Source organism: Hippocampus bargibanti, linkage group LG05, assembly GCF_051943395.1.
Source record: "Hippocampus bargibanti isolate YZ-2025 linkage group LG05, ASM5194339v1, whole genome shotgun sequence".
Classification (NCBI taxonomy): Eukaryota; Metazoa; Chordata; class Actinopteri; order Syngnathiformes; family Syngnathidae; genus Hippocampus; species Hippocampus bargibanti.
In genome coordinates this window covers 13,629,424-13,645,956 of record NC_142738.1, presented here as the reverse complement: position 1 = coordinate 13,645,956, position 16,533 = coordinate 13,629,424, and the positions used below count along the sequence as shown (strand labels likewise).

General features: G+C 41.2%; 1 protein-coding gene across 4 annotated transcripts in view; it reads right to left on the bottom strand.

The window, feature by feature from the left end:
• Positions 1–16,533, bottom strand: part of shank3a (SH3 and multiple ankyrin repeat domains 3a) — a 235,201-nt gene that overhangs the window by 182,972 nt on the left and 35,696 nt on the right. Inside the window, exon 1 of one of the 4 annotated variants that reach the window (XM_088996753.1) lies at positions 3,332–3,428. The exons of the other annotated variants lie outside the window; for them this stretch is intronic. The gene's annotated coding sequence lies outside the window, so the exon portion shown is untranslated. Of the gene's footprint in view, positions 1–3,331; positions 3,429–16,533 lie in introns of those variants that run through there. 4 annotated transcript variants of the gene reach the window in all.

Below are 16,533 nucleotides of genomic sequence, written 5' to 3'. Positions count from 1 at the left end.
GTGTATCAATCAAATAAAGGGATGGCTGATTGGCTGACGTCGAGTTTTTTTCAAAAGAACTCCACTTGATTTGTTAAGCGTCAGTTCCTGACAATGTCACATCACCGGGTCTTGCGATCTACCAATAGTACAATAGAGATCGATTGGTCGATCACGATCGACGTATTGAGCACCCCTGGTAGGAACTACAGCATGGCGAAATCTACGATCAGTGGCCTGGGAGTCGAGTGGTTAGCACACCGGCTTCACAGTGCAGAGGTCGCCGGTTCGCGTCCTGGTCCGGCCCCGCGTGGGTTTTCTCTGGGTCCTCCGGTTTCCTCTCACACTCCAAAAACATGCATGGAAGGCAGATTGACCACTCCAAATTCATCCAAAACATCTTTTTTCAATTACTGCTGTGGACTGCAAATTTCCCCATTGTGGGACGAATAAAGGTATTCTGATTCTGAAATTGTCCCTAAGTGTGAGAGTTGTACGTATTTGTGTGCCCTGCGATTGGCTAGCAACCAATTCAGGGTGTCCCCCACCTCGTGCCCGAAGACTGCAGAGATAGGCTCCAGCACCCCCCCCCCCCCCCCCAACGACCCTAATGAAGAATAAGCGGTACGGAAAATGGATGGAAGGCCACATTTTGTCCAATGTAATGGAGACAAGCAGTACGTTTTTACAAGATTTATTTTTAATAATCTTATGGGAAATATCTACTATGTTATCGATTGATGTTATTGGAGGACAATTCCCTTTACTTTTGCTGTAGCCACACATGTAACTAAAAGCAGCCGGCAGCATTTTACATTTTGTCTCAGACTAAGCTTTTGATGTCAAACGCAAATGTTTTCAGTCGACAGTGAAAATGAACATTCAGTTTGCTCAGCACATGCAAGCCTGAATTCAACAACTTGTATTTGTACACTGCCGGTCTGAGTCCATGGTTTCCTAAGTTCACTGCCCATCCATCTATCCATTTTTAAATTTTCCGCACAAGAGTTACCGGGCGTGCTGCAGTCTATGCCAGATGTCTTTAGGCTGTAAGTGGACGACACCCTGAAATGCCAGCCAAACGCAGGGCACACAGAGACAACCAACAATATGCTCGCAAACTTCCACCTCGGGACAATTTAGAATGTTTAATCAGCTTGCCATACGTAGTTTGGAATGTGGGAGGAAACTTGAGTACCCAGAGAAAACACATGCAGGCACAGGAGAACATGGACTTTCCATGCAGGAAACTAATATACTACAATATGAGGTCAGAAACAAGCAATAATTCTTACTGCTGTGTTTCATTTGATTCTTTTATATTTAGGGCCTGGAAATTGTTCCATTCTCTAGCAGTGATGATTATATCTGCCTGTTTTTTCATGGCATCCAGCAGCAGTGTCACAGCACCGCTTCGAGGCTCGGTAAATATTTTTACCCTAGATAGAACAAGCAAAAATATTCAGTGATGACTAAAAAGTCAACACATCATAATATGGTCTATTTTTGTTCTCCACTTAAGGTCAGTGTGTGTCACGTCCACTCGAGGCGTGACGACAGGACTCGAGGGACGACGGAAGGTGGTGAAGGTTGGATCCGAAATACACGGGGAGACAGAGTTTCCAACAAAGAGTCTTTACTGAGACACAAATATTTGACAGAAAATAAGGCAAGGATGAGGGCAATGACAAGACAGACCTGCACGCGTAGGGGTGACGGGGAACTTCCCGGAATACGCCGACAACAATCGTACGGTAGGTGTGGCTTTTATAGCCAGATGGCACAATTAAGGGAATAGGGAACAGGTGCGTGAGCCGGGAGAGCCAGGAAGGGAGGGGCCCGCTCCAAGGAGCAGCGGAGGAGACAGGAGGGGAGGGGCGCGCTCCTGACGAGGACGAGGATGTGACAGTGTGCAGAGAGTGAGTACATCACATATCAACATTGAAGATCTTAGATATGAACTCCCATATCAATTACCCATCACACCACATTTGCAGGTTTTATCTGCTTCATGATGAGCTAAGTGGTGCTTCCTCAGGTGAAGAGACTCATCACATAGATAGAACATTTGCTCAGTGAAGGCCTCCAACTGTCTGCACCAGTCATGCTTTCACGAGCAAATGGCATATTTAGATGGGATTTTAAACCTGACAGTAAACGCACATTTTGCCTTCCAGTGCCACCCTAAAATGTAGCAGTTCCTGTTCATTCATGTGTGGATGCAGAATAGCGCAGCTGGCAATCAAGCTCACTTGAGGAGTTGCTATGTGGGCTCCAGTCAATGATGCCAGGAAGCTCATGTACTTATTTTGCTTTTGTGTGGAGAACACATAGAGAGGTTTATATTATTCTATTTATTTGTTTGAGATGTTCTTTTTGGAAATTACCAGCATCAGGCAAAAAGCAGAGTAATTTTCTGTGATTTGTTTCAAAGGGTATGGCTAAAAATGACATAAAGCCCGAAACAATTTTACCCGAAATCAATCGAAAATAAGGAATGGAAATGTTGTCTGTCATGTATTCACATTTACTATTCGAACCAGAGATTCACAAATAGGGACAAAACAACAGCAGAGATTTAACAAACTTCAACTTAATTCACACTTTTTCATCGAAGGTGAAGAGATGGGGACTTGAGTCACGTAACTTTCACTCACCATTTCAGAGTGAAGTCAGCAATTTTACATTTTAAAAACTCGGCTCTAACTACAGCAAAAGTGAATTTTACTTTGACTTGGCATTCATGGGAATAGATTTGACATCAGTTAAAAGGTCTTGCCCTTTGAGAGCTGAACATCTGCATTCTGAAATGAGTGCACCTTCATTTTCATTTTGGAAAGGACAGTTATATTTTCTGCGGTAGATAGAAATCTGGTGATCCATGAGCAGGGTAAGTGCAGAAACCACCACATGAAGTAAGTATCACACAGGGTTTTATGTTTTGGAAAACTTGAAGTGACAAGGATTGCAACATGAAGAGAAGTGACACAACAGAAACCACATCAAACTTAATGCGCACACCACATCTAGAAAAAGCAGGAGAGCTCCATCATATGCAAGCTAGTCAAATTTAATATTTAACATCAAATATCCTTTTTATATCTGACTGTTATGCGATCAATGATGCATTAAATTGTGAACACAATAAAAATAATAACAATAACAATTATACTAGAAAATACAAAGATTTTTTGGTATTGGATTGCACTGTAAATATGTTTGTGCATGTGACTCATGAAAGTACGGCGATGTGATGCGACATAATACTGAGTGCAAAGTGGCTCGCAAACAGCATATATGTAACTGAGCCCATTTCAACTGTGACATGCATGGCAACAATCGTGACACGTACCGTGTAACAGTGCTTACGCCTGAATGGAGCAGCAAGTCGTTAACGAGCCGAAGAAGCGACGGTGTCCATCAGTCATGTCATAGCGTAGCCTCTGAGAAGGTTAACGCCTCTCTTACCGCAAGAGGTAAAGACGTAAGAGGATCACAGGCCGACCAGCTGGCCTCATTGCTGACACAAAGCACAAGACGATAATAGACATGCTAAGAACGTTATTAGCTGACCGTATCACATGGAGGCGTCAATCGATTGTATTGTCGAGATATCAAAATAATGTAGAATTTTAGCAAATGTGCTTGACGGATATAGTGGGAGATAAACACGACAAAGCATGAACTTTTGAACCTCAGCGTGGTTGTGGCCGACAACACGTAGTAACTTGCCACTGTCCCCAATTTGACCGGCCTTGCGTCAGCACTGCAAAGTGGCAATCCCAACTTGAATGATACTTAAATTCTGCCATCTTCAGCGATACAAGCTTCTCTGAAATATTTGATGCATGCGATTTAGCAAAGAAATATTATTTTTATGTGAGACTTTCATAGGTTGAGAGTGTAAATGAATGTTTTGTTTCATGTTGGTACATTAACACAATAAAACGTAAACATTGATGTATAAATAATATCAATGCATTTAAATATTGAAAAAAAGTAAAAAACATTTGAAATTTCAATTACTGACTGATTGATGAAAAGGTTTCTTCAGACGTCATCTGTACTTCTTTGAAGGTGTTGGACGTTTCGCTTCTTATCCAAGAGGCTTCGTCAGCGAACTAAAATTTGCTGGTAGTTTTGGCCCTATAGATATATCCCAACTGTTCAGAGGTGGCGGTCCCAGACCTCTGCTATGATAGGTCCCTGCTCTAAGGTTGGGGGGGAGCAGAGGACTATTCCCTGAGACTACACTGGCTGGGTTATCAGTGGCCATGACACTATCAGTCAAATTTGACCAACAAATTGCTAACGTTAGTTAGCAAAATACAAGATGCCAACAGGAACCCATTTGCCATGAAAGACACATTCCCTTCCTGACTCTTGGCATTAATCTGGGCCTGGAACTGAGTTGCAAACGTGCGGTTACACAGACATCAGGTAAATAGAAGTCTGGAATTCCCAATCGGTCCCTCAGCCAAGAACCAATCTGGTTTAGTTATCCTCGGTGATCGGATGAAATTTATTACACGTCATCTAACTGCACCATAACGTGAGGGTAAAAAAAGCAAATGTGAATTTTAATCTATTGCAGCTTTGAAGGAGGCCACAGTCAGACAGCTGGTTAACTACCCATCTTATTTGAGACAATGTTGACTGATGACTGTCGAGGCCACGGCACCCTTACGGGACACTGCAGTTGATTTTCCTGGGAAAGCTTCCGCAGCATATAGCCGAACTGGTTTCTATCATATTGACACTGACAGATATCAAGAAGTATCCGGCGTCCGTACAAATGATCAAAACACAAACTCAACGCACTTCCAATCTTATGACGAACATTTCTTAGTCCAAAAAAGAGCTTCCATCGTGTCATCTAGAACTGCTTCATGTCACAAAGAGGGTACAGCAAGTGCTAAAGAATGAATGACTCTCTGTCTTTGGGTTGTCATATTATTTGTTATTTAGTTTTTTTTGTTTCCTTTCTTTCCTTTCCTCTTCCTTTCATAATTTTGCTGCTGTGTTACTTCCAGGTAGAGTGAACGCTGGTGTGAATGGTTGCCGCTGCTCACCCACACAAAAAAAATCCAGTGACTGTAAAATGTCCTTGAGAGTTGTGAAAGGTGCTTAGAAATTAAATGTATTATTATTATTATTATTATTATTATGTATTATGTATTATTATTATCATTCCAAGTTTGGAAGGGATGCGAGTAAAATGAATAGGGAGTAACTGTAGAGCACAGGTGTCAAAGTCAAGGCCCGCGGGCCAAATCCGGCCCGCCACATCATTTTTTTCGGCCCGCGAAAGCAAATCAAACTTGTTAAATTCCATGATGATTGCTAAAATCTGAGCCAAAATGTCATATTTTTGGATGTCAACCACAATAAAAGTCATTGTTCTTGACTTCAGATTTGAAAACGAGTTATTCATTAATTTGCTGTGCGCTCTATATGTAATATTTGAAGGGATTTAAACATTCTAATGGGTTCCCCAAATTCATAACGGCCCTCGAGAGGAAACCATAACTACAATGTGGCCCGCGGCAAAAAATGACTTTGACACCCCTGCTGTAGAGCATAGCACTTGATCACGCATGCTGCCGCACGCTTTGGTCTGTGTGTGTATGTGCCCGTGTGTGCATGTTAAATGCTAATTGTCTCCATAGGAATATGATAACAAGGGCTTCACACAGAGAATAGCAAATGTGACCTGGAGTCCACTGGAAGAGCCAGCATGCACTAAAGGAAACAGTCAGCCCTTACTATAATGTGACTTGCCATTATGGATGAAAAAAATACAACTAATGATTGTCCTGATACATCTAAATATAAATTCAATCTCTTCTTACAACATTCCCATTGAACACAGCTCAAACATGATTTGATTATGAAAAATGGGAGGACACATCCTGGCATGTATGTAACCACTTTGCAACAATCCCAACTTTTGCCCGACTGTTAGGCATTTAATTCAGAATCATAAGTATCTTAAATTAATACAGTATTACGCCACCAATTTATGATTTATTGATCACAAATTCACATCTTAACTGATGATCCCATTCTCTGTGATTTGATGGCAAACACATCCATTATATGTGTCTGAAATGCCCCAAAAAGTGACACAGAATTGTGGAATGTTTTGCGGCTTTTTATGCAATATCAGTGTAAAAGAACAATGTTAAAGTCATGGGAGGGTCTTGCATTATCCATGCCAATTTGGACAAAGATAAAAGTAGTGCGATCTACATAGCTATCTTGCTAAATATTTTCAATTGAAGTCATATAAAATGAACAACGGAAAATGAATGAATGGGTTTTAAGTGATGACACCACTCAATGACGATTAAAAATCTAATTGTAATTTGTCAAAGTAAAGTTTTTTTGTACAAAACACAATCCTATAAGAATGGATGAATGGCATTTCATATAACAATTTTGATTGGGGTTGAAAACTAAGCTATACCTTTGGGGGAGCTTCTAAGTATCTGAGTTATATGTGTGACAGGTGTCACAACAGTGACTGTCTTCATCTCCACGATGCTGCCGTCTTAATAAGACCAGACACGTGGATGTGTCTTTTTATTTCTTTTATTTCTGCAACACAGTACGGCAGAAGGGATGGGTGAAGTCGCATAGGTTTCGTCTTGTGATTAACATGAATCTCGTCCATATTGTTCTGAATATGCAAAACATTGTAGATAACAAAACAGAATGAACAATGTGTGATCGTATAGTGGTCATTTACAGAAAATGGGAATACAACACAAGTTCACTGTTATTTACATGATGTCCCTGAACGCATCATATGCGGAGACTCGGCAAAAGACGCAGTTCGCTTGAAATGGCGCACAGTTCAACCCGCCACGAACACTCACGGGCAAATGAAACACGACACAAGAAACTAAATATTGTACAATAAAAACGAAATGAAACAATGATTACCTGCAACACAGTATGGCAGAAGGGATGGGTGAAGTCGCATGGGTTTCGTCTTGTGATTAACTGCGCAACAGAAAAGCACTATGAAGCCAATGTGCTTCAAAGTTCCACTCGACAAAACGTGAATTCAATAACGACACAAAAAGTAATCTGAACTCAAAATGGATAAGGGAACTAATTAGATAACACTAGACAGTACAAAAGGGGAAACAAAATAAGATATTGTCATGAAGATGCGACTCACCCTAAATCTCGTCCAGATTGTTCTGGAAACTATGGGCGGGACCTGGTGCCACACTGTGCGCCGTTGCGTCACTTCCTTCATAATTTAATGATCTTGTGCCCAACTCCGTTACATATGTTCCCCACATTGGTATTTAAAATCAAATTTGAGGAAATCCCAGGTCACTTGGGCAGCAAAACGACATCCACCTGTCAGTTTACAAGGACAAATAAAATTCAGCAAAGTGTCGGATGAGACTCATGAGATTCGCTCTCACAGCTGCTGGCGTCCAAAAACCAAACGGCCCAGGACGTAAAACCTCGAAACTGGCGTAAGGACGTGAGAAATTACTGTACATGTGAGAAAAGTAATGATGTGGAATGCATTATTGGTATCCGAATTAGATCCGGCGCCTTCTGACAGGATGTTGCAATATGTTCAGCAGCTCTCTGACATCTGGCTATCATTTTGACGTTATAATAGTGTCTCGCTAAATTACATTGATGCCTCCAAAGCTCATTATTACATCATTACATATGCAGTTCGTCACAGCTGCCATAGTGTCATTTAAACAGTATGTACGTATTACATTGAAGAAATAAAAAAAATCATACTTTGCAAAAATTCTGACATTGCGTACGAGCAGGCCCTGGGGTGCCAACTCGAACTCTGATTGGTTAAAGCAATTGTTGTGTAAATAGGCAATCACATGTTAGACTTGGCTTTACAAGCAGACTTGAAAGGGTTAATCCGATCAGCCGGTGAGTGGGTGTGGCGATAAATGCTGTCTGAAGCAGGTGGCTCTTGTTAGCCAAGGGAGACACACCGCCGGTGAGTTGCATTCCACGTTTTACCTTTCTATTGATTAAAACCTAAATACAGAAAGTCTCGTTATATCGATATCGGATATATCGATAGTCCCGGTTATATCGATATTTTTTCGGACTCCCTTGAATATCGATATAACGAGACTTTACTGTAATGTCAAAGTAGTGATAGAAATGATTGTGAATGAGTTGCATTTACATTCTGTGTTTCCATTTGTAGGTTTATGACCTACTTCCCTGCTCGCCTACAAACAAAAAGAACCAATGTATTCAAAACTCAATCAACAATAAATAACGAGAGTGAGTTGTATCAGCGTGGTCTCTCTGGGATCCCTTTTGGTGGGAAAACGTGGAAATGTAAATTGACCGAACAGCAATTGTTTCATCACCATTTATTTTTATGCTCTCGAGCAGGCCTGGCCAACCCACGGCTCCCGAGCCGGATGCGGCTCTTTGGCTGATTTCATGCGGCTCTTAAGGGGCCGACTCGTAAGGGGCGTCCACATGACAAGCGTAAAAAGTTATGCAAATCGTCAACTACATCCGCACTCATGCGCGTCACCACAGACAATTCAAGAATCTCATCGCTGAGCTGCACCAAGGGCTTCCAGGTGACCTGCCGCTGCACTGCTGTCAAAAGGCAAAGTACTTTCTTGCTTTTTTGAGCTGTTGGATGCCGTGAAACTGTTAATGGAAGAGAAAGACAAGGACTATCCCGTGCTCTCGGACCACGAGTGGATTATGGAGCTGGCTTTTTTAGTCGACATGCTGTGTCACCTGGACAAACTGAACCTTACCCTGCAGGGTAAGTCAAAAATTCTGCCTTACTTGGTGCAAAGTGTGTTTGCGTTTGTCAACAAACTGAAGCTGTTCAGGGCGCATATTCAAAGGGAGATTTAACACATTTTCCACCGTGCTAAAAGCCAGCGGGCAAGTCACCAGCGACACCCTGGATAAGATTAATTTAAGAGTATTTAAAAGGTGAGACTTATAATAAATCTGTCTGAGCAGAGGTCTGTGTGCGTGACGGATGGGCCGATGGAGTGTTCATGTGTGCCCATGTTTATCAAAGTCAGCGTTATTGTTGAATATGCTCATATGCATGACATACAGCACAGATGAAATGACTGTGCTCTCGGTACACAGCGTGCAAGGCACTTATAATGACTTTAACAAACATAATAAAAACAAAAACGCCAATTTGCCAGGAGTGAGAGGGGAGCCGCTGCGTGTTCACGCGCCGCCATCTTGATGGGCTCTTTTTCGTAACATAGTAAAAAATGTGGCTCTTAGTCTCTGACTGGTTGGCCACCCCTGATCTAGAGCCTGCAGAAATGATTGTGAATGCGTCCAGGTACATTTTTGACCCTGGTAACAAATGATGACTGAAATGTGATTGGTTTAATGCTTAAATACGAAAATGTATGTCTGGAAGCATCACAACAGAGGAAAAGTAGTGAAAGGAAGCTGAGAGAAAATTTGGAATTATATAAAAATAATTTATGGACAAAATATAATGAATTAGTCTGTGATTCAGATATTTGTAGGCCAGCAGCGAAGGCCTTACAGGTTGTTATACATCCATAATCAATAAACATGACAAATTTGTTCACGTTTTTGTTCTGTATTTGAAATATAATAATTGCGGGATGAATAATTTGCTTTTCAGTAAGTCACAAAAAAAAAAATTTAGTGCACTGGACTGTATCAAGATGAGTGCTCGAGGTGAAAATCAGTGCCAAGTGTTTCCAGGAGAGTGGGGAAAAAAGGAAGACCGTATTTTGCTATCAAGCAGTCTTTCTGAAAAATTAACTGTGACACTTCAAGAATCGAAAATTATGGCTCTTGCTCAAGTGTGCGCCAGCATAAACTGCTGTTAGGGCTATGGTAGTGCATGTGTGAGCGTGTGTTTATGAGTGTGAATACATTTCTTTTGAGTGTCCATGACATTGAAACAACAAAACGAGATAACAACTGTAATGATGTTAATTTACACAAATCCGAAACGAGCAGCCCCCGAGCAGCACAATGAGCACGAGTGACCTTGAATGGGCCAGGCGGGACTCGGGTGAGGCTTCTTGGAGGCAGAACACACATGCGTTTGAGTCGTAATAGTCTCGTCCAGTGTGTTAGAAAGAGCACACAAAGAGATGTAGTCTTTTGTAGAATTGGACTGATGATTAATGCTCGTCTTTGCAAACAACAGTCATGTCTGATGTCAGTCATGTCTCTGACAAAGGCGGAAGTAGACGCCGAAACATGTCAGGTATTTGAACACCGACACTACACTGTCTGTAAGATAAGAATCTGTTTTAAACAGTCATGTCATTTACATAGGCACGACATCTTGGAAGCAATGTTTACAAATATTGAAACTCATCTCACTCCACATTTTTATAGCATTGAAAAACGTTAAGAATATTTGTGTCACGTTTCCAGACCGCTTAATCCTCATTAGGTTCACAGGATATTTCCCTCCCACCTATCTTTTATCATTTATTATTATTTTTTTTTAAGTGGCAGGGAGCCAATGGGCGCCGCTCAAGAGTCGCAAGCGGCTCGGAACCCGCGTCTTCCAGACCACTGGCCAAGCTAATCACACAACACTGCAGTGATTGACGATTGATTAGTCGCTGGTGGGTGCTGTCAGAGATGGTTTGATATTTTGACACCTTCAAGTAGGTGCCATCAAACAATGGCAAAGGCGGAGACGGGGTGGGGGTTCAATATCAATAAAATGATTGAAATTCTCAGCGTGTTGGATATTCGCGAAGGGGATAATCGGGACTGGATGGTTGTCTGCTGAGCACTGAGAGTCCTTTTATAGAGTTGTGTGTGTTTGGCTGCCATCTTGGCAGCGCTTTCCTCATCAACGGCTGTGTGATGTGGCGAAGCGACACTCACGTGCATTCAGGCCAAAGGAAGCACTAACACAAACAGATGAGGATTGAAGCCTCTGTGACGGCTTGGCAGATGCTCCCGCTCGTATTCAATTCATCCGCAGTGTCGGAAATCTCAAAAGACTTCTGGTTGACTCTTTCCCAACAGGTTTTGGAAAAGCCCTTTTCGAAAGGCCAGAACTCACAGTCCATTTTGAAATCTTATCTAAGATCAAGTCTACTTGATCCAAATTGCTTCGTGGCCATTTACCCTATTTTCCAGTGCGTATAAGGCGCACCCAAAACGGCTTTATTTTCTTCCAAAGATGACCGTGCACCTTACACGCAGGTGCGCCTTATATGTGAAGGAAGATTGAGCCACAACAGGTCTCGCAACTACTGTCACCAGCCACAACTCCATTTTCCTTCATAGAAGAAGTAGTAGTGCCTAACCCAAGCCTCTTTTGTAACACCTCATAATGTGGTGTACCTTGTATTTGAAAAACTTTTATAGGTGCGTGTGCGTGCGCGTGTGCGTGCGGGTGCGCGCGCCGATGTGCCAGTCCTTGTTAATTCTGAAGACAGCCATATGCACAAGTTACGAGGGTGTGCTCACTTTTGCAACCAAATAATTGCTGATGTTTCCTTTGACTTCCTATCGCAAAAAGAATATGTTTTGCCACATTTGTGTAATGTCTTGGTGTCATTGGCATGTCTCAAAAATAATTTGAACAAAGGTGAGTTCATTACATGTAATTAAGTGTTCTTAATGAGTTGCCCTTTCCCTAAACTTTTTAATCATACATTCTCACTAATGCAAGGACATCTGCACTGAACCGACAAAATCGTACCAGAGTGATTCCGTCATTGCATATAAATGAAGCAGGATAATTGTTATTGAGCGACGAGTGCCTGTATATGGACAGAGTGACTGCACTTGAAGCGAATGAGTAAGGACATTGATCATTTTCTGCAGGCTCAATAAAAACAACTGAAAGATAACAAGACACACTGACCAAAGGGTAAAACAAAAAGAAGAAAAAAAAACACCAGGAGATCTCTGAGCATAGAAAATAATGTGGAAGCAAAATACTGAAAAGAGGTTTTAAAAAAATGAGATTTTGGTTATTATAGTCATTATCCAAGCAGCCAAGGACATGTAACACGATTCCAGTCAAATTTAGATGAGTAAAACCTCAAGGGAAATTCACATCCTCAGGATTCACAAACCCAAAGAAAATGTTCAACATGACCAGTATGTGTGTCGGGGCAAAGCTTTCATCCTCTACATCAGGGGTTTCAAAGTCATTTTTTGCCACGGGCCACATTGTAGTTATGGTTTCCTCTCGAGGGCCGTTATGAATTAGGGGAACCCATTAGAATGTTTAAATCCCTTCAAATATTGCATAAAGAGCACACAGCAAATTAATGAATAACTCGTTTTCAAATCTGAAGTCAAGAATAATGACTTTTGTTGTGGTTGACATCCAAAAATATGAAATTTTGGCTCAGATTTTAGCAATCATCATGGAATTTAACAAGTTTGATTTGCTTTCGCGGGCCGAAAAAAAATTATGTGGCGGGCCGGATTTGGCCCGCGGGCCTTGACTTTGACACCTGTGCTCTACATCATCTTCTCTCATCATTCAGAGATCAAGATAAAAGAAAAAAGGTGATAATGGTAAGAGACAAGTGGACCCTGTGCTGGAAATTAATTGGCTGTGACAAATGAGGCAAATTATATGTATTTTAATCAAAATCAGACAAGAGTAAATGGGACAAAAAAAGGATTTAAAGCCCGCATCTGACTGATGAGTGTTTGGTGGGGTTGGTGTTCATCAAGGATGACAATTAACATTGTTCACAAACGTTAAAATAGATGGTAAATATCTTCGTGACTGTTTGGCACCTTCAACAAAACCTGTCAAAATAAAACATTTTCTAGTTGCACACACACTGGCAAACAAATATGGCCCAATATGTATTTTGGGTACACAGTGTTTTTAAATGGAATGATCCGCTTCGATTCAAGACAATTTCACAAATTAAAAGAAAGGTTATACTGGTATTTCAGCAAGAACACTTTCACAAATTAAAAGAAAGGTTATAGTGGTATTTCAGCAAGAAATATGAAGTGAATGCACATAATTACCTTTGGCGGGCCAGCTAAAATGATATTGTGGGCCAGATTTGGACTCGACTTTGACACCACCGACACCACCAACCACGCATTGTAACGGGCAGAACAAGGAATTCCTCTTCCACATGGGGGTGCATAATTAACCCATATTTGTGTCACTATTTTTCCTGATGTGAAATGTTGTAAAGCACAAGTTTCAAAGTCAAGGCCGGGGGTCCATATCTGGCCCGCGACATCATTCTATTCGGCCCGCGAAAGCAAATCAAGCATGTCAAGTGCCATGATGCTTGCTAAAATCCGAACCAGTATTTCAAATTGTCCCATGTAAGCCACAATAACAGTATTATGTTTTACTTCAAATTTGAAAATTAGTTCTAATTTTGTTGTGCGTTCTGTATGTGATATGTGGAGGGGATTAAATGTTCTAATGTCTTGTGCAAATTCATAAAGGCCCCCTAGAGATAATCGTAACTACAATGTGGACTATGGCAAAAAAATTGTTTGACACCCTAGTTGTAAAGGTTGTGATTCAAAGGTGCTATACATAATGTGATTATCAATTTAGCATCTTTGTGTAGACCAAATCGGCAAAATAAATACAAAAGCCAACAAAACTCACTGCGTCTCTGCTTACCTTTCGGCTTTGACATGTTTTTTTTTTAATCCAATAATGTAAGACGGATGTTCTAAGAAAAGAATTGGAGATTTGGAAAGAGTGGCAAGCGTAATCCGATCACATCTGATGGCTTTAGAAAAACCCCAGTGTCCTGTTCTGTTAATCCATCATCAATTGTTCCAAACTGCCAGACTGGAATGCATGTGGAGTGTTGAGTTGAACACACAAGCTGATAAATGACACCCAGAGAGAGAGAGCACACAAACGGCCCTTTCTGCAAAGCCGTGAATCATTGATTGACTGGCACTTTTGGGGAGAATGTCAATGCTAAAATCACCGTGATGTCATCTCACTTCATATTTATTTTGTGGTGGCTTTTAAGTCATTGAGGTGTCGAAGGCCTGCCATACACCGGGCAATGAGGGTGGATAATCACTAAACAAACTACCTTGAGCAACTCACCTTCGCATTCTTGGCAACTGAATATCACACATACCAACTCGATGCAATCGGAAAAAAAATGTGATCCTTGGTAATTATATCAGTGAAAAACACTTTGAGGTGTCACCTGTATTTCAAGGTGGCCAAAAAAACTCTGCTGAGACCCCATTTGACAACAGGAGAGCAATTGAGAAAACATAGGAAATGGCAGGAATGATAATTTAAAGGAAAACACGCATGATGATATTTTTAGTCAAATGCAAAACGCCAATAAAAATGACTTAGTGTTTAAAAACTACTTCAAATTGAATCCAGAAGTGGTCAGTTTCAGAAGGTCCCGCCCCCTTGTTCATGGTGTCACGTCAAGACGTCTTGCCTTGCTCGAGAATCAAACCAATGGCTTCAGATTCGGTGTAGATGCTTTCTTGTTACTCATCCAGTTATGAATATGATATGAATAGTTCTGAAGAGGAACGGATACATGTTTGCAATCGATTAAAGGAGTCCTCCCATATCAATTCGAGCCGTCAATGACAGCATGTAGTGTCCAAAAAAAATGCTGAAGATGGTGACAGAGCCCCATGGAAATGGGCTGATTTGTCTCCTGGGAATTTTTGTCAGCGAATGTCAAATAGTTGTCTCGGTGCAACACACAACGATTCACCATCGCGTTATTTATGTGCTTTCCTTCTAATTTCGCCATCAACGCGGATCAACACAAAGTTTTCAGACCAAACAAAGCACCGCAAAATGCATTGTGTGTCCTTTCTCGGTCAGGGGCGTTCCTTCCGTGACGTGACGTCAGGAATCGTCACCAACTCAAAAACAAGACTTCCGGAATATTGAGCGCGAGTCTTAAAACGTAAAATATAGCTATATGCGGTGGAATCTTTGTAAACTACGCTCAGTAGAAGTCATTTGAAGCGATTTTACAAATTATGGACACAACTTGTCCGTAGGCGTCGGTTGTCCTTTAAGCCTTGTTTTCTACTGCCGTTGTTTTAGTGTCATGAACTGAGGAGCCCCTACCGAGTTAATTATGGTTTATGATGGTGACACTTTGGCCAGGAACAAATTAATTTACTTAATCCTACAGTAAATCCTCATATGTCGTCGGGAATAGGTTCCAGATCCACCAGTGATAGCTGCAACTCCATGTTATAAACAGACCAGATGAAAAACCTTTCGAATATAGTTTTATTTTTCCCATGCGCTGTAAACATAAGCTGTCACAATTTTTTTTGAACAGACTTGGCTGCTTTCATGCAGAACTCTGTCTACTTTGTCCGCAAAGCTTCAGTTCCCATTGGCCAATATCTTATGTGTCCGTCGGCAGGTGATTAAGAAAAAAATAGGCAGAAGTGAATACAGTGCAACCTCGGTTTTCGAACAACTTACAGTTCGGAGTCCGAACAAAATATTCGAGAAATTCTTGTTTCGTAGTTCGAACAACAATCGGATTTTGAACGCCGGTACGACGCGTGAGTGCGTACGCGAGAGGGGGATGCTGAGCGGCGTACGGGCGTATCACTCTCTTCGTGACCAAATGTTGTCGCTTGCAGATGTGCTGCGTTATGCTCTCGCGTTTAATATAGGTGTACGAAGAGTTTTAGCCTCTAATCATGCCTCCAAATATAGTAAGTGCTTCTACAAGTGAAAAAAGAAAAGTAGTGCGTACAACTATTGCATTTAAGAAAAAAATAATAGCAAAATATGAAGGAGATGTGCGAGTGTCTGATCTGGCTAGGGCAGGGGTGTTCAAACTTTTTTCAGCAAGGGAGCTACTTTTGAAATGACCAAGTCAAAATGATCTACTCATTATATTTATTGAGAAATATAGTGAAGATTATTGCAATTTATGTTGATGTATATCCGCATATGTTGCACAACACAACATTATGTCGCACAAAACAACATTATTATGTCAATTCTTTGCCATTACCTGAGTTCACTCTGATAACTGGCAGACAAGACAACCGCACTTGAAAATGTCATCGTGAAAAAAAGTCATCCTCTCATTCCGTATGAAAGTGATACGTTTTTTCTTCTTACTTGGTCCAGCTCTTCCACTTTTTTATACTCTATCTTACGTTTAAGGGGAAAACCCGAGCGAAAAATTAGGATGTAGCTAACGACATCCGTGTTCACTTTGCAATGAAGGAGCGTTGTTTGAGTACGCAGTGAGTCTCTCATTGAGATGTCATTTGATTGGTTCTCCGGTGTATTAATCAAATAAAGGGATGGCTGATTGGCTGACGTCGAGTTTTTATTTAAAAAAAAACTCCACTTGATTTGTTAAGCGTCAGTTCCTGACAATGTCTACCAAGAGTACAATGGCGATCGATTGGTCAATCACGTTCGACGTATTGAGCACCCCTGGTAGGGAATACAGCATGGCGAAATCTACGATCAGTACGATATTAAAGAATAAGGAGGTTGTGAAATCTAAATGTGCCTATGGGAGTGAGAGCAAGTGTCATTGG